Genomic DNA, 22,143 nt, shown 5'->3' with positions numbered 1-22,143 from the left:
GCATTGATTGCAAAAACAGAGCTAGATTGTATCAACAAGCCATACCTCCCACCCCCCAAACCAACCCACTCACAAATGGTCAAATACTGTGAAACTCTTAACAGTTAATATTACTAGAAAGGAGAGATAACCGTTCTCTGTCTTTATTGAAGCTATAGCAACAGCCAGAGTAGCGGGAATCAGATGTCCTTGTAATCAGCTTAAAAAAAAAAAAAAAAAAAAAAAAACAATTGAGCCCAGGACCAAGATGGCAGAATAGGTAAACGCTAAGTCTGCCACCTACCAGGATCGCATTAAAATTACAACTAAATTATAGAACAATCAACCTCAAGAATCATCTGAAGACTAGCTGAACAAAACCCCTATAATTAAAGATATAAAAAAGAGGACACATTGAGACTGAATCCAGGTTTGCGAAATTAAAAAAAAAAAAACAAAAAACTGACCACTATGGTGACATTATACATTAGAATATTCTATGCATATGTGAAACTGACTCTGTATTTATGCCTCTGAAGCCTTCTTTTGCCAGAGATCCTGGAAGACATTGGGGCTAATAGTATCCAGGGAGCTGGGATTCTAACATAAAACTTGCTACAACATGCACACACATATAATTAAGACATCTGGTCACCTTATGTTGAAAATATGACTGATTCTTTTAGCTTAAAAATATTCATTTTAACATAGTCTGTACCAAAGCACAATTTTTTAGCACAAAAAAACCATAATCCCTTCTTAAAAAACAGTAAATGAAAATGTGTGAAAAATAATGGTCTTGCCTCAACAAGCCGACCTTTACATCAAACCACTAATGAGAATCCTTATTAGATGTAGGGAAAGCTCATGAGAAGATTATTTTCTAATGGAAGCTGTGTTTAGCCCATCCTACCTCTAGGAAATTGGCTTAAGGGTGAGGTAATACTTTAGGTAAACAACTTAGGAAGTCTATCTAAATTGCTCAAAATACTTTGCAGACATGAGCTAATTGAAACTTGTAAATAAGTTTGTGTAATTAGATTCATGGCCACTGTTTCTTTTGAAACTGTTTCATGGGTGGCAGTTTGTTGGGGGAAAGGTGTCTGCTAATAACACAGACCCATCCCCAACCTCAGTGCATCCTTGGGGGGCCTGAGGCAATCCTTGATCCTCAGACTTCTGAGGCCAGACTTCCTGTTTATATTCTAACACCTTTGTCTCCTGGGGCTTCAAAATGAGGAAACAGCTGTGGGGGAAGGCATGTGAGGGAAAACACCTCAAGGGGAAGGAGGCTGATGATTGTTGTTTCTTTTAACAACATCCTGAGACCACACAAACTCGGGCCATTTCAGCCATTACCTCCTCTGAACTTTAGAGCTCCTGGGTAACAATAGGAATTCAGTTGACTAGGGAGCGTCACTTGTCCCTGTCTTCCTGCAACAGCTGCCAATCCATTCTCCTAATACTTTGCTTTAAGATGACTCATACCCCCTGTGGTGGGGGTATGGTGCTGGCCCAGTTCCCCACTTCAGAACTAAAGGATGCATCCTTCCCACTGCTGGCAGTGTCAGCTGGTGTGGGCTCAGGGCTCAGTCCTTCTGTGGGAATTACCCTCAATTGAAAGTTGCTTTCTCATCCTAAACTATACCCCCACATTCAACCACTGGCCAACGAGGGGTAGGTACAAGATCCCAGTTCCTTCACCCCGATTTAAGACAACTCTGAAGGGCCACCCCAGTCTAGAGCTCCCCATGGTGTTGGCTGAGGGGTCTGCATCACAGTTCAACTTCTCCCTCTACTCAGGTCTGATGCCTTCATTTCCCCACAAGTGTATCTCTCTAGAGCACTACTCAATGAACTTGCTGTGTACTAATCTCTATCTTACAACCTGATTGCAGGGCACTTTATCTATGACACACTCATTTTTAAGTAGAAGGCTGTCTTTGGAAAAGTCAGAAAGATCACTTTGCAAGTTTACCTAATTTAATTCTTTAAATTTTTTTTATTACCTATAATTTAGTCATCTCTGAGGGAAGTACTGACTAGCCTTGACCTGTGAGTCATGATTATAGCAGACAGGGCCTGATGCCAAAAAGAGGGTTAGTTCAGGACTAGCAATTATCTAACTACAGCAAGGCCAGTAGGTTTAGAGTAGGACAAAAAGGGTTGTTCATGTATTCCTGAGGGAGTTAATGTCAAATGAGACTTGAAGAAAGAAGGGAAAGAAAGTCTGATGGATGGATGGGTAGGTAGGTAGGTAGGTAGGTAGGTAGGTAGATAGATAGATAGATAGATAGATAGATAGATAGATAGATTAGATAGATAGATAGATAGATAGATAGATAGATAGATAGATAGATAGATAGATAGATAGATAGATATTGAGCACCTGCAGTATAAGCAATGGGGAACCAACAAAGGGGGGAAAACAATTTGGCCCCTCCCTCATGGAACCTACAGTCTAGCTGGGGAAAAAAACTACTTTAAAGAAACTGTGGTAGGTTGTAATGGGGTGAATATAGGATGCCATGACAGTACACAGCAAAAACACATAACCCTGTCAAGTGTAGGGTTGGGACAGGAGAGAGAAGAAAAGAAGTATCTATGCGGAACACAATAAACAAGTAATGGACAGGGAAAAGAGAGGATGCTAGGGAAGCTAATCTAAGGAAATAATAATTTACAAGGCAAAAGAAGCAATTTGCAGGAAGACATTCTATTTATAATGCTGCAAAACTGGAAACAACCCAAATGTTCAACAATGGGGAATGATAATAATGAAATATTTTGATGTTCAAATGAAAATAATGAAGATTACATCCATTTGTTGAAATGTGATGTGAAATAATATTAAATGAGTAAAGCAGATATGGTACATGTTTACTGGGTTATAACTACATAAAAATATGTGTCTTTATAAACAATGACTTAGAAAACTCTATGTACCAGAGGAACAAGAATTTAATGTTTCATGTTTCCTTTTCCCTCTACCCCCCAGTTGGTTATGTCATCTTTATAACTGATTTTTAAAAATCTTTTATTTATTTTAAGTGTGTTTTTCCAGGACCCATCAGCTCCAAGTCAAGTAGTTGTTTAAATCTAGTTGTGAAGGGTGCAGCTTACAGTGGCCCATGTGGGGCTAGAACTAGCAACCTTGTTGTTAAGAGCACCGCGCTCTAACCAACTGAGCTAACCGGCTACCCCTGACCTGATTTTTTTAATGTCTGCTTTTCCCTGTTATAAAAGACTTTATATATATATATATATATATATATATATATATATATATATATATATATATATATATATATACCAGTCCAGAAATATTTTTTAAGTCTTTCAGAAATATTCAGAAGTTACTGCTCTTTATTACAATGAGAAAAAAATGGCAATATCACCCCGGGGAAAGACCAGCATCTTAGACTTTGTGGATTTTTGACTTAGAGGGAATTGAACATTTTAAAATGACATAAAGGATCTACATATCTTAATAAACAAGAGAGTTACAACCTTTTTGGAAAGCCCTCTTGACAATAACTATGAATGGCTTTTTAAAAGTGCATAGTCTTTGATTCAGTAATTCCAATTCTAGGGTATATCTAGTGGTGTGGTGGTAAATGTTTAACAGCTGGATCTCTGGAGGAAAAGCCTTGAATTTGTAGTGTTTGCCAATTTCCATGGTGTAAATACTCCTATCATGGCCAATTCCAAGTTATCAATGTAATGTCAAAAGATGTGAAAACATATGCCCATACACAGACTTGTACGAAAATATTCATAGCACTATTCATAATAGCCAAACAGTAGAAACAATCCAAATATCCATCAATTGGGTTGCCAGATGAGAGGGGGATTGGGGATGTAAAGTACAGCACAGGGAATATAGTCAATAATATGGTAATAGCTATGTATACTGCCAGGTGGTTACTAGACTAATTGAAGGGATCACTTCATAAATTATATAAATGTCTAACCACTATGCTATACACCTGAAACTAAAACTAATATAAAACAATACTGAATGTCAACTGTAATTGAAAAATAAAAATAATTTTGAGATACCAGCGGTACCAAAAACATGTATACAAGTGGACACTTTGGTCAGCGTTGCTCAAGCAGTAGTTTGCCGTAATCAGAAGTGTCTGGACGCTGATGGTAACCACTCTGAGCACTCTTGTAATTGCAGAAGTCAAACGTGACTTATAATCATTTTTTGTTATCAGTATATATTGAATATTACAATTTTAATAGTTTTTCCTTTCTTAAAGTGTATATACATTTTTCGGTACCCTCTGTATATATCGTCAATTAGAGAATGGATAAACAAGTTGTGATATATCCATACAACAGAATACTATTCAGCAATAAAAAGGAATGAACTACTGATATATGCAAGAACATGGATGAATGTCAAAATAATCATGTTGATATAACAGCTACATATGCTATGAGAGGGGTAGTTGATTGGGGGAAGGGGTTATCACTTTGTGAGGGGTGTAAATGTCTAACTACGACATTGTTTTGTACACCTGAAACGAATGAAAACAAAGTTAAAAAATAATAATAATCATGTTGAACGAAAGAAACAGACAAAAGAAAAGCATATCCTATATGATTCTATTTACATGCAATTCTATAAAATACAAATTATTGTGACAGAAAGCTGATCAGTGGCTGTTTGGGGATGGAGAAGAGCCAGAGGGAGGGATTACAAAAGGGCAAGAGAAAACTTTTGGAGGTGATGGCTATGTTCATTATCTTTTTTTCTTTTTAATTTTTTTATTGGGGAATATTGGGGAACAGTGTGTTTTTCCAGGGCCCATCAGCTCCAAGTCAAGTCATCCAGTTGTGGAGGGCGCAGCTCACTGGCCCATGTGGGGATCGAACTGGCAACTCTGTTGTTAAGAGCTCGCGCTCTAACCAACTGAGCCATCCGGCTGCCCCTGTGCTCATTATCTTGATTGTGCTGATCGTTTCATGGGTATATACATATGTCAAAACTCATCCAATAGTATACTTTAAATACGTACAATTTATTACATGTCAGTTATACCACAATAAAACTGATTTTTTCTTTTAAAAAAGGCTAATCAGGATCTTCTTTGCTCCTATCCCCTCTGATGTCCTTAAACCTTACCTTCACCCAGCCTGACTTTCAATGGCTGACACCCACGTCTTTATCAGAATCTTGCCCTCGGGCTGCCAAAACCCATATTGCCCTACAAACCGGGTGAAAGTGCCCAGGAGTTAACATTTCCCACGTCTCCTGCCCTTTTGCCCCCACTGCCTTGGGCACCTTTAATGATTGACAAGTGCAAGGGCATAAATTCCCAGCTCCCTTGACTCTTGGCCAGGATAATTCTGAGGTAAATTGTTAATACTCGTGGGATTAAGTTTCAGTTGCTCCTGGTGGTAGCTGGCCTAATAATTAACCCATTGATGGGCTGTATTTCCTTCCCTGTATCGCTTTTCCACTACCAGTGTCCAATCACCCAAATACGCTACATGCACTCCAATCCTTGTTCCCAGGTCAGCTTCTGGGGAGCTCAATTTAGACAGGATCAAAGCTCTGGTGAGGATTTCCCCCCAGATATTGGAAGAAGAGATTGATTTGAGTTCTAAGGCACTGCCTCTCAGGCCCCTTTGAATTCAAGTAGTTTCTAAAGCTAATATCTGGCACCAAAATTTTTTCACAAAGATGGATGGGTAATAAAAAACAAAGCATTAAAGGCAGATCATCATGATGTATCTTACATTATCAGAAGACAATACTGGAAGAGATGGAGAAATTACAAGACGAACCATTGGTTCAAAAGATCAAGATATTTGTGTACACTCAGTTTGGGGGGCGGGGGGAGAGTAGCTTTCCAGTTCCTTTTCCCTGTACCAATATCTGTAGCTAACATTTGTTCTTATAAGGTACCTCGTCTCCGCCAGAAACTGTTCCATGTGCCGGGAACATGGCATTGAAGAATACAACATCATTGCTCTCATAGAAGACATACTCTAACAAGGGGAGAAAGACAATAAACATAATAAATAAACACAAAAATATCAGAAAGTGATAAATTATTTGCAGAGAATTAAAATTGAGTGAGATGAAGGGAAGGGCTGGTGCTTTGGCTGCTTTAGACTTGATAGTGTGATAGATTATTGTTCTGCAAATATCCCCCTCCCCGGGAAGAGTACTTTCCCTCCCCATAGACGTTGACCGTGTGAACTGATTTGGACAATGGGGAGAGGGGCAGTTTGTGAGTTCTGAGTTTGGGACTTAGAGGCTTGAGGGTTTTCTTTTGCTCAACTGGGAAGCAATGTGGACCCTAGACTGAGATGCAGAGCAGGACTGCTCCCCAACCACCCCATAGGCCCGTGAATATGAGATTAATGGATGTTGTTTTAAGCCACTGAACTCTGAGGTGATTTGTTATGAAATATTATTATAGCAACAGCTGGCTGAGTCAGGAAAGTCTCTCCGAAGATGTGATATTTCAGCTGAGATCTGAATAATAAGAAGCCACTCCTGTGATCATTTCAGGCAGAGAGAACATCTAACATTGGTACAAAGACACAAATGTGGGAACTGGCTCAGCAGGTTCAGGGAACCGAAAGCCAGCCTGTGAGGCTGGACTATGAGAGTGGCTGCATGGGAGAGTGGCATGAGATGAGACTGAAAGGAAATCAAGCACAGGCCAGCATTGAGAGGGTTTTGCAAACTGGAATAAGGAGTTTGATTCTCATTCTAAGTACAGCAGAAAGACCCTGGAGGATTGAAGCAATGTAGTGACACAATCACCCTGATTTTTAAACGATCACCATGGCTGCTGTGTGGAAAATAGATTAAATGAGGGACATGCATACTTTTCTGCTAAACGAGGATACAGTCTCAGAATCTTCCTCAATACGGAGTTCCTGAACTACTACACAGAGTTAAAATCTATATGCCAATTCAAATTTAGGTGGTGACAGACACCTAGTTAAAATACACAAAACAATAGCTTAGGTACTATTACATTCCTATGTAACAAGCCATCCCAAACTCATTGATTTAAAACAATAATAATCATTCATTTGTTCACAAACCTGCAATTTGGGCAGGACTTGATGGGGACATCTCATCTCTGTTCCATGTGGAATCAGCTGGGGAGACTAGACTGGAGATTGGAGGATCCATTTCCAAGATGGCCTCATTCATATACCGTGTTTCCCCGAAAATAAGCCCGAGCATGATTTTTCAGGATGACGTCCCCTGAACATAATCCCTAATGCGACTTTTGGAGCAAAAATTAATATAAGACCCAGTCTTATTTTGGGGGAAACATGGTAGCTGGCAAGGTGAGGCTAGCTGTCGGCCAGGGGCCTTTGTTATCTTTCATGTAGGACTCACAGCAAGGCCACTTGGACTTCTTCGAAGTGTGGGTGCTAAGTTCTAAGACTAAGCATTCCAAAAGGACAAACCCCAAGGCACAAGTGCTTACCCAGCCTCGGCTTACATCACACTTGCTAATTTCCCAGTGGCCAAAGCTAGTCACATGGCCAAGCCCAGAGTCAAAGTGGGAGGGGACTACCCAAAGGCATGAATACTGGGAGGTGTATTCAATGATGTAACAAAACAAAATCCAGACCAAACCAAAATTTAAGTGAACTTTTAAGAGAAAGTCACTGATTTTAAAAGACTTACTCCAATAGTCAAGGGGAAGAAGGTCTGATTACTCACAACAGGTTAATTTTTCAAAATCATTTAGTTTTAAATAACTACATAGACTTCTTTTTAGTACCTTTGACACCCACCTTTTAAAAATGTATTCCATCCATCGTTATAAACATGTAAAAATGCAAATACTTCACATATACAACTGGATAACATGTCATAACAGTGGCTGTTGATTTTCAAAAAATTAGAAAGCATGAGGGACCAAAAAAATGGAAAAAAAAGAAAAAGACACAATTGTTAACAGTATTCCAAGGCAGACTATCAGACAACTGGGGAATTTTTTTTTTCCTTTTTTTTCTCATGCAAGTTTCACATTTCGTAAGTGCAGACAAGATACCAACCCAGTGCCATTTTAAGCTTGTAATGTGATACTTTGTAGCATTTAAAGGGAACATATTTATTTGTCACCCTTCCTTCCCCTCTGTCCTCTTTCTGCACACCGACCTCTATAGTCACCGCAGCTCTGACCATATCTGATGCAGCTTCTTTCACCTGCCAGAACCATGCTGACATATTGAAGCTGAATAGTAGGTGGTGCTTTCCATTTTCAGCACCTGCATGACCACGGGTTTAGCTTTAATCTTTCGGGGCATCATGTATTGCTGTGGATTCTAAGTAGACAAAGAGGGAAATTTTCCATAATTCTGTCCTGCCACTATTGTGGCCATGAGCTGTTAACAGGAGATAAGCTAAGTGAAGACTGCCCAACCCCATTCAGACCCCAGTGTAGCCCCTGTATTCTTCCTTGAAGAAAATAAAGTTGGTCCACTTAGGATTCATTTCTCTGAAAAAGCAGACCATAGGAGAGGACATATTTACTTAATATTCCCTGAGGAAAATAATTAAAAACACTTGGGGAAAGTGTAAGTTAGATCAGGGGTCCTGTAAGTCTGATACCTTAAGTTTACTTCGTTATTTTTTTAAAATCAAAGTATAATTTATATACCATAAAAACACAGATTTGAGGGCCGGCCCAGTGGCTTAGGCGGTTGGAGCTCTGTGCTCCTAACACCAAAGTCTGCTGGTTCGATTCCCACATGGTCCAGTGGGCTCTCAACCACAAGGTTGCCAGCTCAACTCCTCGAGTCCCGCAAAGGGTGGTGGGCAGTGCCCCCTGCAACTAACAATGGCAACTGGACCTGGAGCTGAACTGCGCCCTTCACAACTATGATTAAAAAAAAGGACAACTTGACTTGGAAAAAATCTTGGAAGTACACACTGTTCCCCAATAAAGTCCTGCTCTCCTTTCCCAATAAAATATTTTTAAAAAAAACAAACAAAAAAAAACACACAGATTTGAAATATACAGCTTGATGAGCATTAACACCACTGCAACTACACCCCAATCAAGTTACGAATATTTCCCTCATCCTAGAAAGTTCCCTCGCATCCCTTTGCAGTCAATCCCCCTGCCAGAGGCAACATCTTTCTGACTTTTATTGCCATAGCTTTGTTTGGCCAGTTCTTGAACTTTATATAAGTGGAAATATACAGTATTTTGTGTGTGTGCCTTAGGCTTCTTTCACTCAACATAATGTCTTTGAGATTTATACATGTTATTCAGTGTATCAGTGGTTCACTCCTTTTTATTGTTGAATATTATTTCATTGTATGAATATGCCACAATTTATTTATCCATTCACCTGTTGATGGGCATAGGTTATTTCTAGTGTGGGGATATTATGAATGAAGCTGCCATGAACATTCTTTTACAGTTCTTTCAGTGTACCCATGTTCTATTTTACATTCAACATACTTAGAAGTAGAATTTCTGGGTCAAAAGACAGGTCCACATTACACTTTATAAAAAACTGCTGTACTGTTCTCCAAAGTGGTTGTACCATTTTATATCCTCAGCACATCCTCACCAATACTTGGCATTGTGTTTCAGCCATCCTAAAGCTAAAATGGTATCTCTTTGATGGTACACTGAATCATGACCTTCAAAATCCAGGGAGCCAGGAAGTTACAAGTGAAGTAAATACCAGCCTAAACTCTTCCCGTTCAACCTGGATGTGGGCCCAGATCTGCAGCCACACTCAACTGCCACTCACTCTGGGTCAGCATGGACTTGACATTTCATAAACAAAAGGCTTTTCGGAAAGTTAATATCATACCATATTCAGTAAACCTGAGATACTTTCCATCTTTAACTCCCTCTTCTCCCCCAAATCTCCACACAAATATTCAACCAAATATGTGATATGTAACTGATCAATACCCAGTTAGAACCTGACTGAAAGCTCAGTTTCAAAGTATTACCTGTAACAACAAAAAAACTAGTTCAAATTCACTGCAAAAATGAAACCCATGGGTTTATTACCACAGGAAACACTAAAGGCTAAGTTGGAAACCCCAAAAGACTGTGATCCTAAACTACATTCACCTCATGATTTTAACCAAGTCTCTTAACCAGCCAGCGCTCTTAAGGCCTCATCTATAAAATGGGTGTGCGAATCTGAGAGTTAGAGGCAATTGATGAGAACCCGTTATGTGTGAAAAAAAATCCAAACTTCCTTGAAAAAGGTTTCCTACAAAATACAAGACTTTTTTTTTTTTTTACTCCACAACTATGCTTTGATTTATGTTTCAAGAAGACTGAAAAATAATAATAAAATCAAAGGCAAGAGCCTGCTGCTTTGGTCTTCTCTCTTTATTTTGTATTTTGTCCTTTTTGTCCAACTATTTCTGGAGCCCACAGCTAATAATAAATAATACGCACTGACTAACCTTCTTCACTTCCCCCAAGTGGTGACACACAGCAACTCTATTTAGGATAACACCTCCTTTGCAGAATAGATCCCAAAGCTTCCTGGAGTTCAATCATAAGTGATGGGAAAGAGATAGCAGGAGAGACATTAAGAGGTGAAGAAAGAGGAACAGTGCTTTCTTCAGCTGACATCTGACAAACCTTGGTAACTAGAGCTGCTGCAGACGGCACACTGGGAAGAGAAGAGCCTGTGCTTCAGGGATGTACCGTGTTTCCCCGAAAATAAGACCTCGCCGGACCATCAACTCTAATGTGTCTTTTGGAGCAAAAATTAATGTAAGATCCGGTCTTATTTTACTATAATATAAGACCCAGTCTTATATAACATAATCTAATACCCAGTCTTATTTTATTATAAGACCTAGTCTTATAATATAATGTAATGTAATATAATATACCATATAATAAATACCGGGTCTTATATCAATTTTTGCTCCAAAAGACGCATTAGAGCTGATTGTCTGGCTAGGTCTTATTTTCGGGGAAACACGGTAGCTGTCCTAGCACATAGTGAAAGCCTTCCTCCACTGAGCAGATGATGCTAAGAAGCACAGCCCACCCACCTAACAGGCTTCCCTGTGCACACAGAAGCCGTCATGATCCACCATCTACCTGTCCCCAGAATTCATTATACTTCTAGGTGGCAACTTTGAGAACTCTGGGCTCATTGCTGTGGGCTCAGTGCACCAGTGACGTTTGTGCCACAGAACTAAGGAAATAGAACTATGGAAATCACTCAGAGTGTTCACCACATACTTTCAGCTCTTCACTTTCCAGGCACATGGTGAGGTGGCATTTCTCTGTCTCCTTTGAAATCAGAGCAGGTGATTTTCTTTGGCCAATGAAATGTAAGCAGAAGTGACATATGTCGCTTCCTGATGGAAGCTTGAAGAGCCCGTGTGCGATTTGCCATGTTTCTGTCCCACTGCTCAGGTGATCATGGAAGTATGTGTTGAGATGAGGCCTCCATCAGTCTAGATCCCTCTGTGGCATCTGACGGATGCACAGTGGATATCTAGTGTAAGCAAGACCCTATGCTTTCATGACCCTGAGAGTAGGTGTCTCCTTAAATTTTGTGCCCGAGGCATTTCACTTGCCTTGCTGGCCCTGAACAAGAATTAAGCTTTTCTTGTGTTAAGACACTGAGCTTTAAGGAGGTTATTTGTTACTGCTGTACTCTGCCGCCCATACTGACTGATGACACACGTCTGTCTGTGACTGAAAACAGAAACATAGACAGACTCCAGCACTGGCCATGAGCTTTCCATGATCTAGAGGCTCCAACTCTAAAGTCACTTTCGTTTGTATTCATAAGTAAACCATGACATTTGGGAAAATGAAATCATATTAAGTAATCAAATGCATTGAATTTACAGATATTAGGTTGGTGCAAAAGTAACTGAGGTTTAAAAGGTTAAAAATAATTGCAAAAACTGCAATTACTTTTGCACCAACCTAATATTCCTAATGGGCATGGCCAGAAGAAGAAAAAAATGAGCAAGTAAACAATGTAATTGGTGATTGTCCCAGGGTAGGGTGATTGGACATTAATGGAAAGAGGGGAAACAGGCTGGTCAAGATTTGGATCAAATGCCCATTTTGCTTTTCTCAGAGCCTATTAAAGGTAGTAAAATTCCATTTATAATGTGCCCACAGATCTGCCACAAATTACCTGCTGGGATCAAATCAAGCTCTCCATATATGTAGTGATGGGTGTAAGCGCTGTCAACATCAACACAGAAAGCCTGTCATACTCTTTATTACTGTTCTGTAGATACCTGCCTCAAAGTATTCCATTTGTCTTCACAAATAGTCACCTAGTTAAGTACCATGTGGTACAAAGTAAGATTCTTTGGAATCACAGAACCGCGATGAGCTTTCAGACCTTTTCTAGACAATCAAACTAACTTCCCCTTGCTGCAAACCTTTAGATACCGCCTATAATTAGGATGATTGGCATATCCTGCAGCCTTACACTGGGAGAGGGCTCAGGGGCTTGGAGAGTAAGCCTAATAAAGCCAAGACTGAGCTCAAGCCCAGGTGGGCCAGTTAGCTTCACACAGAGAAAACGCTTCACAGCCACAAACTACACCCACATTTGTGGTCTCGAGACAAACTGTCAAATTAGCCACAAAGGAGCCTGGATAAGCATGTCTATAGCACTCCACAACCCATTATTGCTAGTGCGAAAATAAGTCCTAACACTCCTCTTCCTGGTTACATCATCTCTCCAGGGTCCTGCCAACTAACATGCTTTCTTTCAGACATGCTGGTCCCGAAAAGATGACTAATTTATAACAGAATAAATACTCATAAAGGAGCTTCATTTCAGCACAGGTCCTGGACACCTTTCTTAAAAACTGTTATGTTAACTGGGCCCTTTCTCCGGAGCTCTGAATCCTGTAGTCACTGTCCTACAGGGCCTCTTTTCTTGGATGTCCCAAAACTCACAGGGTTCAACTGAAACCCAGGTCATCACCTTCTTCCCCCATCTGCTTGGCCTCCTGCCTTGCCAGCCTCAAGAATGGTGAATCAAAGCCTGCAAATCCTATTGCTTTTCCACCTCAGTGGCATTTGTACCCCATCCTCCCTCTCCATTTTCCTTGTCACAACCCCATTCCATGCCTCCTCTTCTCACCCTGGAGCATTACAGATGTCTCCTGGCTGTTCTCCTTCTCTGCGGTCTCGTGACCTGCTAGTCTGCCTCTCACTCATGCCAGAGTGATCTGTCAGAGACAAAAACCTGATTTTGACACTGCTCTGTTTTGAAAAGTCCCAAGTGCCCCATTGGGTAGAGAATAAATCCCAAAGCTGGGCTCCTGGATTTTTCAGGTTTCTCTCAAAATACCTGTAGCTCCTGCTTACAGTCACACATCATCCATCACAAACTGCTTGTACTTCTCTGCACATGCCGCATAGTTTCACACCTCCATGTTTTTGCTCGTGTGGGGTCACTAACTAGAAAGCCCTTCCCTCCAAGTTCTGCCAGGGGTATTTCTCGAACGTCACCTCTCGGAGGACATGCCTCAGCTGCCTTCATTCTCTTCCTTCCTTTGTGGACCCGCTGTACTGGAAATACTTTCTGACTCTGTGTTTCAGCATTCATTTGCTGCAAATCAACCCCCCTTTCCCGCAAATCATAGTGGTTTAAAACAACAACCATTGTAGTATTGGTCATAATTCTGTGTGTGAGCTGGTTCAGCTCAGTGGTTATTCTGCTCATTGTGATGCCAGCTGGGGCTGCAGTCATTTGGAATATCTCAAATGCCTCATTCACATGGCTGGCAGTTGGTGCTGACTATTGTCTGGGAACTCACCCTGTTTCCCCCTCCTTTGTGTGGTTTGCTCGTCTCACAACGTGGTGGCTGGGTTCAGAGGGGGAGTGTTCCAAGAGTGGAAGGAAGAGAATCATGCCCATCCTCTTCGGCAGAATGCCACTTCCACCACATTCTATTGGTCAAGGCACTCACTGGGCAGGAAAAATAAGTGCCAACTCTTTACATGAGGAGCAGTATGCTCAAATGGGGAGGCAAAGAATTGTTGGGGTCATCTTTGGAGACGCTACCACATCCTGTTAGTTTGTGTTCAGTCTATCCCTAAAGTTCTGAAAGTCTCTTGAGGATAGCCACTGTGTTGTAATCTCTTTACCCACAATTCTTAGCACAGATCCTAGAACATGGCACTTAGATGCTTACAACATGTTTGCTGACTCTATCAAGCCAATTAAATCAGATTAAATCTGACCAAAGTCTTTGAGCACCTATTCTGTGTTACTCTATCTTGGTGGGTACTGTGGAGGTAAAGAAAGGGTGTTTGCTCTTCAAGAGCTTATGAGTCAGGGACAACATATCCAAAGGGACACAACAGAAAAGGAGATGATTAATAGTTCAAGGCAACTACAGACACGCAGTCACTGGGTGGTCCATGCTTGATTGCCATGCTAATTGTGTGGGCACTAATCCCTATAGATCTTCAGAGGAGGCTGTGTTCACTTTAGACAGAAGAGGTCCTAGGTAGGAGATGGGGTTTGATCTGAGTCTGAATCTCAAGCTAGGACCTGGGAAGGAAGAGAAATATGACCATGGTGGAATACCAGAAGCAATTATGAGGCGATGGGACCACACAAGTTGCATTACTTAGTATGTTTACACACACACACACACACAACTGTATGGTGGTGTTGTTGTTGTTTTCAAAAGAACCCTTGCTATAAGTACACTCTAATAAATAAGTAAGCATATAACATTGGTCAAAAATGTGAGTTCTAAGTAATTTTTTTTTCAAAAATAAAAAGGAGAAATGGATAAAACAAGCATGGAAGATATTATAATACTCATTGAATATCACATGTTTTCCCCTTCATTTCCCAGCCTCCACTGAAGTTGCTTTGGGCTAAAGTGCATAGGACTTCTGGTCCAAGGCAATAAAGACTAAGTGGGATGTCTCTATGCTTCCTCTCTCCCTTCTGTGTAGTTGGAAGTGAAGCGTTCAGAGATGGTAGGACTGCAGGATGGAATTGAGCCTGCATCTGTAACGTAACCGTTGTTGAAGAGCCATGAAAGAGAGTCACTTCACCTGCTTCAGACTCTGATGTGAGCAAGAAATACATCTTGTCTTCAGCTATAGAGATTTTAAGGTTTTGTTTGCATCTACAGCATAGCTTACTCTATCCTAGTCTACCTAGTGTGCTCTATGAAGAAACTGAATGTCACATAATGAAAATTATTTGCCCTCTATTTAGAAAAGACAACCAGCAAAGAAAACTTTTAAAATCCACTTTTAGCTACCTGCAAATAAGGGTTATGCCTTCTTGCCTAGGAGCAAATAATGAAGAGGTATCTAATTAAATAGTCAGCATCTATAATCCCTTGTCTACATTGATTGGACTCACTTAGGCAGTGCTGTGCAGAACACTCTGCAAAAGCTGTAATCATAGGCAGTAGAAGGTGAGCAAGGAAGGGCAAAGGTTTACTTGAAATAAACAGATAATCGTCAAACCTCATTATGTCAACTTCTCCCCTAACCAGACTTTTTAACATGGCTACTAACAAGTAGAAAATAACTCTCCCTGCTTTCTCTTTCCCACTCCTCTTGCTAATGGGCCTATTACTTAGAGGACAGGTAACCAAAGGGCCAATCACCTAAGGAAACAAGGGAGCCAGGAGCCAGAGAGATCCACAGGCTAGACAACTAGAGCGTGAATCTTGGGTGGCAGCTCCACTTCGGCCATCATTTTGTTGCCTGAGACTGTCCTGGATGAGGCGCTTTATTTCTTCTATCAGCTCCATTTATTCTCTGGCCTGAAGGAATGTACAGCTGCATACTGGTTTCTGGGTCCTCATGAATTTCTTAGGCTGCGCATTAAACTTGAGCCACAGAACATCTGTTCTGTGGTGTAAATTTCTCTGAAGTGAGCAGTGTTTGCAGAAGGCCCATCCTGAGAATGGTCCCATTCTATCCAGGGAGCAAAAATCTATAAAAGGGAAATAGATTTGCCTCTTAATTATCTGCCCTAAAGAAAGGGAGCCAAGACAATAACAACTATTCCAACCTCACTCTCCTCCTGCCCTCCCATCTCCTGACAGTGCCTCCCAATGGCTGAACCCAAACAGAAGCCAGAGGGCCCATGGATGCAGTCCACACAGGTCAGCCTCCCAGGTCTCAGAGTAAGATTAAGAAGAACAGAGAACAGTACCGGAGAGACAAATGGAACGTATCTACCACACTGAATAAAACGTAAAGGTTGCAACTTTAGAGAAAATTTATATTTAACTGAACTAATATCAGCCATCAACTTTTATATACCAGCACATGCAATGGACATTTTTAAGTTTAGAGGCCTTTCCTTTGGCCCTCAAGGTAGCAATTCTCCTTTTTCCCCCAAATCAGAACAGTGAGGAAGTGGAGAGTGGAAGGAGCATTCCCTTCTTCAGAATGTAATGTATGTGGGTGGTCTCATTAATATAATGCATGTGGGACATGTCTCATTAGTACCAACCAAGCAGGAGCCACCATAAAACTTTCCTATGGCCTTTGTGCTAAAAAGATGCCCTTTGGCGGAGTCAACCAGAATGCATAAGAGCTTCTCTACCTCTGATCACCAGCTGGAAGGAAGCTTCTGTGGAAGACGAAGCCCATGGCCCGGTCCTGAAGACTCCACACCCTCAGTATCTGTGGGTCCCAACAGCCCTTTCTGCACTATGACTCAGAGAACACACAAGTGCTGATAAAGGAATCCTTTGTCCTTACTCCAAAAGCTCATGTTCCTACCTCCTTCCAGGGTTAATTTTACCCAGATGCTGCATCTCAGCCTGTCAGGTTGCCCTGTGAGTCAGTCAACCCTCCACTCCTCAAATCTCTGCTGACTACCTTCCCTGCCTGGAAGCTCTCGCCACTCCCCTGGTTCTCAGCTGCTTCTGGTTTTCTATGGGACTTTACCGGTCACACCTAGTTCTCTGCCCTCCTTAGCATGCACTGGGCCAGCCTCGGCCTATAGTAGCTACAGTGTTCTGTTGATGAGATCCCACCTGTGGACTGCTTTCTAAATGCCCCCTTCCTGGGGTGGCCGGTTGGCTCAGTTGGTTAGAGCGTGGTGCTGATAACACCAAGGTAGCCTGTTCGATCCCCGCATGGGCCACTGTGAGCTGTGCCCTCCTTAAAAAAAATAATAAAAAAACAAAATAAAATAAATAAATGCCCCCTTCCCCCTCTGGTTTGTATTGGTTCCCTGCTTCCACAGAGTACCTCTGCCTCCTTCTCCTCAGAGATGCTATCCATCCAGTCCACATCCAGTCAGGAATTTTATGCCTTTACATCCCAAATACTTTTCCAGAATCATATCTCTGGTGAGCAGCCAATAAAAGTGCCTAATGCAGTAAGTCAACTCCTGCGGGGTTTGAATGTGTTCCTAGTGGGGCCAGGATGAGAAAGGAATGTTAGAGGATAATTAAAGAAAAATAAAGTAAAATTATGACTCTCGTGTAAATATAAATATATTTCGAAGAAAGGTTTTCGTCACTCATTCATTAATAAGGAACCCAGTAAGATGTTACAAGTGATTCAAAGGAGAATTCAAAGAGCCATATGTATACAGGCAGGCAACAAGGAACATGGAGATGAATGCACAAGTAGATGCAAAATGAGTCCAAAATAAGTTGCATTCCACCAGACACAATTCATTTGCATTTCTGTGGACAAGAATCATTTGCATTATTAGTTTTCCACAATTTACAGAGTTAGAACATAGCCCAAAATCGATGACAGGTAGAGATAACCACGAAGGGTGCTCTATAAAGAACACCCTGTAAACATTGCCAAATGTAAAGTCTTTCACAATTTTGCCTGATAGGAGGAAGGCCTCTCCCCTTTCCCATAAGAACCCACATCTATTGTAACTATTAGAAGCCCTGTGAGGCAGGAACAGGCATTTCTGCTTGTGGAGACCAATACATATGTGTCCTTCCTAACTTCAAACTTCAGTAAATGCTAGAGATGAAATGTTTGTGTCTCCCACCCAAAAAAAGTCACACATTGAAATTCTAACCCCCAATGTGGTGGTATTTGGAAGTGAAGCCTTTGGGGAATGATTAAGTCATGAGAGTAGAACCTTCATGAATGCGATGAGTGTCCTTATAAAAGAGACTGGAGAGCTCCCTCACCCCTTTGACCATGTAAGGACACAGCAAGAAGATGTCCATCTGCAACACAAAAGAGAGTTCTCTCTAGAGCCCAACCATGCCGGCACCCTGATATTGGGCTTCCAGCCTCCAGAACTGCGAGAAATAAATGTCTATTGTTTATAAGCCACCCAGGCTATGGTACTTTGTTACAGCAGCCTGAATGGACTAAGACAACAGAGGATGGAAGACTTCTCCCTTTTAGAGCATTGCTACTCTCACCTGAAAGCTTGTTTAGAAATTGAGATTTTTGGCCCCAGTCTAAATCAAAATCTATATTTTAAGAGGTCCCAGACCTAAATCAATTGAAAGACACCCCACGTTTATGGATCAAAAGACTTAATATTGTTAAGATATCAATACTCCCCCAAATTATCTATAGATTCAATACAATTCCTATCAATATCCCAGCTAGCTGTTTTGGAAGAAATTTGCAAGCTTACTCTAAAATTCGTATGGAAATACAAGGGACCCAGAATAGCCAAAACAATCTTGAAAAAGAAGAATAAAGTTGGACAACTCATACTTCCCTATTTCAAAACTTACTGCTAAACTACAGTAATCAAGACAGTGTTGTACTAGCATAGGTTTAGATATGTAGATTTACAGACTAGAATTGGGAGTCCAGAAATAAACCCATATATCTATGGTCAATTGATTTTCAATAAGTGTGCCAAGACCATCCAATGGAGAAAGAACAGCCTTCTCAACTAATGGTGTTGGGATATCTGGAGATCCACATGCAAAAGAATGAAGTTGGATCCTTACCTTACATCATATACAACAATTAACTCAAAATCAATCAGAGACCTAAATGTACCTAAATATAAGAGCTAAAACTATAAAATTCTTAGCAGGAAACCTAGGGGTAAATCTTTGTGACCTTGAATTAAGCAACAGTTTCTTGGGCATAACACCAAAACGGCAAGTGACAAAATAAAAAAATAGGTAAGTCAAACTTTATCACAATTAAGAACTTTTGTGGTTCAAAGGACACCATTAAGAAAGTGAAAAGACAATCCACAGAATGGGAGAAAACTTTTGCAAATCATATATATAATAAGGCACCTGTATCCAGAATAAACACAGAACTATTAACAACTCAACAATAAAAAGGCAATCAATTCTACTTTAAAAGGACAAGGGATTTGAATACACATTTCTCCAACGAAGATATACAAATGGCCATCAAGCATGTACAAAGATGTTCTATATCATTAGTAATTAGGGAAATACACATCAAAACCACAATGTGATACCTACCACCTTACAGTTAAGAGGACTAAAAAAATTGTTTTTAAATAGACAATAAAAGTATTGGAACCCTCACACATTGCTGATGGGAATGTAAAATGGTGCACCACTTTGGAAAACATTCTGGCAGTTCCTCAAAATATTAAACATAGAGTTATCATGTGACTCAGCAATTTTACTCCTAGATATATACCCAAGAGGATCAAAAACATATGTCCACACAAAAACCTATACACAAATGTTTATAGCGACATTATTCATAATAGCCACAAAAAGAAAACAACCCAAATGCCCATCAACTGATGAAAGAATAAACAAAATGTGGTATATCCATGTAATGGAATACTATTCAGCAATAAAAAGGATGAATATTAAAAACAGTATGTTAAGTAAAAGAAGTCAGACACAAAAGACCACATATTGCATGATTCCATGTATTTGAAATGTCCAGAATAGGCAAATCTATAGAGACAGAAAGTCAATTAGTGGTTGCCCTACCCGGGGAGAGGTAGAATGAGGAGTAACTGCTCATGGGTAGGAAATTTCATGTTGGAGTGATGAAAATGTTCTAAGATTAGAGTATGGTATTGCACAACTCTATGAAAAACCATAAAAGTGTTCACTTGCAATGGTTAATTTTATAGTATATAAATTATATCTCAACAGAAGTGTTATTTTTTTTTTTAGTGGTCTCCAGACAGCACAGAATGGCACCAGGTTTCATGCCTCATCAAGGTTCAGATGGAACCTAGAACACCAGGGCCCTGCCCTTCTGCCAGTGGGATCCCAGCCCCACCCCCCACCCCCCCACCCCGCGAGCCCCGCTCCTCTAATGGATCTTCACTCCCACCCACCACACCGCCACCCAGACCGCTTTACACGGGCCCTATTTCCTGTCCCATCTCAGAGCTCACAGCCGCCAGCCACTTGCAGCACAACTACAGAGTAGGCCTGTCTGGCTCTCCTGGTCACGCAGCCAGACGTCGCTTCGAAGCCCCGCCCCTTCCTGCCGACGCCACCTGCCCGTCAGACGCCACTTCTGCCACTTCCGCCACTTCTGCCACTTCCGCCACTTCCGCCGCCTTGGCCTGAGCGCTCCGAGTCGCACACCTGCGCCGCCAGCCATAATGATCCTGCCGCTTCGGTGTGTGCGCCAGAACTACCACCCTCACTGCGAGGCCGCCATTAACTACCAGATCAACCTGGAGCTCTACGCCTCGTCCTTGTACCTGTCCATGGCCTCTTATTTCGATAGCCATGAGGTGGCCTTGAAGCACTTCAGCCAGTTCTTCCTGCGCAAGTCCAGCAAGGAGAGGGAGCACGCCTTTAGGCTGATGTGGCTGCAGAACCAGCGTGGGGGTCTCCGCAACCAGCGCGACATCCGCAGGCCTTACCTCAGCCACTGGAATAGCAGCCTGGGCGTCATGAAGTGTGCTTTGCACGTGGCTATTAGCGTGAACCAGAGCCTGCTCGACCTGCACCAGCTGGCCACCGAGAAGATGGACGCCCACCTGTATGCCTTCCTGGACAGACACTACCTGTGCGAGCAGGGGAAGTCCATCAGAGATCTGCGGGACCTCATCGCCAGCCTGCGCAAGTGGCGGCCCCTGGAAGCCGGCCTGACGGATGCCAAGCGCACCCCGGGCGACAGCGACAAGAACTGAGCCTGGACTGCCTGCCCCGTAGCCAGGGAATGACTTCCCCTGGTCACCATGCCGACCAGGCACATTGCAGTATTGCCCTTGCAAAACGTTCACTTAAGTTGTTTCCTTCCAGTTTTACCATTTTTCCCCAGAAAGTTATTGCTTCCTAAATAAACAAAGGTCTTTCATTGAGTCGTGTGTGTGTGTGTGTGTGTGTGTGTGCGCGCGCGCGGGCACTGCAAAACCTTCACATTTTAAGTTTAAAACAGGTCTCCGGGAGTCTCTATACACTGACTCATGCCCTAACTGTATGCAGCTCAGGATGTCCATGGATGGGGAGAAGGTACTCCCTGGGACCCTGGAAAACACAAGGGAAATCTTCCCCTGCTAAACGCTGTGATATGTGGGTGTGGGGTGAGGTGGGTGGCCTGGGGCCCTGATGTCTGTGGGTGCATGTGTATAGTAGAAATATTTTAAAAACATGGTCTAGAATTCATCTTTGCAGTTGCCTCTGGGGAAGAGGTGTAGGCAATGGGACTAAAGGCAAGGACTGAAATACAGGGGATCTTCAGCTTTATCAGAAACGTCATTCAGTCAAAATGTTAATGTATATTAATTCTCAGTAGCAAGCCAGCATGGCATAGTATCTCCTTGACAAGCTCACCCTGGGCAACAGTGACAATGGGAAATGAGCCTTAGGCTGGCTTCCCCATAGCCAAGGGGTTGATAAACTAAAACAATAACAACAGCACTTTGCAAGTGAAAGTCCTTTTATTTACATTATTATTTTATTTTTATAAGAATCTCAGGAAGGAAGGAAGGAAGGTATTATGACCATGTCTTCACCAGTGAGACAAGGGAGGCCACGCAGGTGAGAAGTTATGGGATGCAGACATGAATGTAGATCTTCTGACACCATGTTCCTTTTTGTTCTTTTTTTTTTTTTTTTTCTGTTAGCCCACAGGTATATCAATGGGTTAAGCAAGATTGGGTGGGTAAACTGGGAATCCAGCCAGATAGGCAGCCCCGGAAGGGAGGGAAATCCCCAACACTCTTAAAAACAGCCCTGATCGCTGTGGTCTTTCCCCTAATTACAGGTGTGCCTTCCAG

General features: G+C 41.7%; 1 pseudogene; it reads left to right on the top strand.

The window, feature by feature from the left end:
* Positions 1–16,086: 16,086 nt before the first annotated feature.
* Positions 16,087–21,725, top strand: LOC141569566 (ferritin heavy chain pseudogene; annotated as a pseudogene).
* Positions 21,726–22,143: the final 418 nt, after the last annotated feature.

This window comes from Rhinolophus sinicus, chromosome X (assembly GCF_036562045.2).
Source record: "Rhinolophus sinicus isolate RSC01 chromosome X, ASM3656204v1, whole genome shotgun sequence".
Taxonomy (NCBI): domain Eukaryota; kingdom Metazoa; phylum Chordata; class Mammalia; order Chiroptera; family Rhinolophidae; genus Rhinolophus; species Rhinolophus sinicus.
The sequence above is the reverse complement of the archived record's forward strand: the minus strand, read 5'-3'. Positions and strand labels throughout refer to the sequence as shown.